The 2,828-nt window shown below is 40.8% G+C and overlaps 1 pseudogene; it reads left to right on the forward strand.

The window, feature by feature from the left end:
- The first annotated feature begins 521 nt into the window (after window positions 1-521).
- LOC102822118 lies at window positions 522-1,412 on the forward strand (annotated as a pseudogene).
- Window positions 1,413-2,828: the final 1,416 nt, after the last annotated feature.

Below are 2,828 nucleotides of genomic sequence, written 5' to 3' on the forward strand. Positions count from 1 at the left end.
GGAAAATATTTTGTTCTTATTGGGTAGACTCTTACTTTGAATATGGATTTGCTTTCCCTACACACAATGCTTCTGCCCAAACTACCACCATGTACATACAAAACACCTTATTCATTGGAATGATGTCTCAAACAGCATTGCCACAAATCACAGAACTCATTACACAGTAATGGACCCATTGTCTTAGAATTTACCTGTCTTACAATATTCCCCAGGTGTGATTCTATGGGATAAACACTGGACTGTTAACCACAAGGTCAGTTCTTTGAGCCCACAAGTCACTCTATGAGAGAAAGATGAGTCTGTCTGCTTTTGTAAAAATTTACAGACTCAGAAATTTTATACAGGTCTCTGAGTTTAGAACTAACTTGATTATACAACAGCCACAACAACAACCACATTCACCATTATCAAGAAGCAGCTGGCTTGACAGAATGATGGAATCATCTTTTAAAGATACAATACAAGCCCAGAGTCCCAGAGTCTTGCTGCAGCCTGCCACCTCTTCCTACTCTTTCACCATGACAGATGCCGCTGTGTCCTTCGCCAAGGTCTTCCTTGCAGGTGGAGTGGCTGTGGCCATCTCCAAGACCACAGTAGCACCCATCGAACGGGTCAAGCTCCTGCTGCAGGTGCAGCATACCAGCAAGCAAATTACCGCAGATAAGCAGTACAAGGGCATTATCGATCGTGTGGTTCGGATCCCCAAGGAGCAGGGAGTCCTGTCCTTCTGGCGTGGTAACCTGGCCAATGTCATTAGATACTTCCCCACCCAAGCTCTCAACTTTGACTTCAAAGATAAATACAAGCAGATCTTCCTGGGTGATGTGAACAAGAGGACCCAGTTTGGGCGCTACTTTGCTGGGAATCTGGCATCCGGTGGTACTGCTGGGGCGACATCTTGTGCTTCTTGTACCCTCTTGATTTCATCCGTACCTGTCTAGCAGCTGGTGTGGGGAAAGCTGGTACTGAAAGAGATTTCAAAGGCCTTGGTGACAGCCTGGTTAAGATCTCCAAGTCTGATGGGATTATGGGTCTGTACCAAGGCTTTAATGTGTCTGTGTAAGGCATTATCATCTACCAGGCTGCCTACTTCTGTATCTATGACACTGCAAAGGGAATGCTTCCAGATCCCAAGAATACTGACATCTTTGTCAATTGGATGATCGCTCAATCTGTCACGGCTGTGGCCGGGTTGCCTTCCTACCCATTCAACACTGTTTGTCATCTCATGATGATGCAGTCAGGGCACAAAGGAACTGATATCATGTACACAGGCACCGTGCTGAAGGAAGATTGCATATGACAAAGGAAGCAAAACCTTTTTCAAGGGCACATGGTCCAATGTGTTCAGAGGCATGGGTGGCGCTTTTGTGCTTGTCTTGTAGGATGAAATCAAGAAGTACACATAAGTTCTTTCCTAGTTTCTTTTACCCTGTGAATGAGCATGTTGTATTATAGAACACATCTTGAGCATTCTTGACAGACTGTTGGCTGTCTATATCCATGGCAACTCTCTAGCTACTGGTTGAAAATGATAAGCAATAATATTCATCTGACCACTTTTCTCTTAAAGCCATTTCCATGATGATACTGATGATGATGATGGGAGTCAATTGTATTTTTTTATTTCAGTCACTCCTAATATAGACAAATTTGAAGGAATAAAAAGATCTGAAGCAAATAAACAAACAAAAAGATACAATACAACACTAGCTAGGTGACAATATTTTTCAGAACTTGAGAAGTGTTCTCCAGGAAACTGTATATACTCTAAATTCACATCTGGCATATACTAATGAACAAGAATTAACAGGTTCAGGAAGAAAGGGGTGGGAATGGAATGGCACCACTAAATATTTCCTCTAGTGATGCACTAACAAAAGATTTACTTCCTGTCCCCATGACTCTATGCTCTGCAGATCTAGAGATCTTAGTCCTAATGGAAGGAATGTTCCATGCAGGATATACAGCACCGATTCTATTTAACTGGAAGTTAAGAATACCACATGACCACTTTTGCTCCTCAAGCCTCAGGATCAGCAGGCAACAAAGGGAATTATCCTAGAGGTTCATGTGATAGATTCTGATTACCAAGTGGAAATTAGACTGATGTTACATAATGATAGAAAAGAGGAGCATGACTGGGATATAGGAGATCTCTCAGTGCATCTCCTAATACTGTCATGCCTTGTTATTAAAGTTATTAGAAAGCTACAGGAGCCTAATTGCAATACAACTACTAATTACCCAGACCCTTTTAAAAAGTATCTTGAGCCACCATGCCAGTTAAAGGAATACAACAAACTGAAATGCTAGCTGAGGGAAATAAATACAGAGTAGGTTATAAAAGAAGCTAGTTCTAAATACCTACAAACATGTGGCCTGTTGCAGAAATGAAAACTGAAGAATGGTAAATATTATGAGTATTTTTCTTGTTTGTGTGTGTGTGTATGTATATATATATATATATATATATATATATATATATATATATATATATATGAAGCCTTTGATGCTGAACTGCTAATCACAATTTTGCAATTTAAAACCTCCAGTCGAAAAATGATACTATCTGCTCCTGTAGAGATTTGTTGTTGTTATGTGACTTCGAGTCAGTACAGACTCACAGCAATCCTATGCACAGCAGAATGAAACATTGCTCAGTCCTGTGCCAACCTCACAATTGTTGCTATATTTGAGTTCATTGCTATGGCCACTGTGCCAATCCATCTTGTTAGGGTTCTTCCTCTTTTTCTCTTACCCTTCACTTTACTAAGCATGACATTGTTCTCCAGGAATCGGTCCGTCCTGATAATATGTCTGAA

This window comes from Chrysochloris asiatica, unplaced genomic scaffold (genome assembly GCF_000296735.1).
Source record: "Chrysochloris asiatica unplaced genomic scaffold, ChrAsi1.0 scaffold00012, whole genome shotgun sequence".
NCBI lineage: Eukaryota > Metazoa > Chordata > Mammalia > Afrosoricida > Chrysochloridae > Chrysochloris > Chrysochloris asiatica.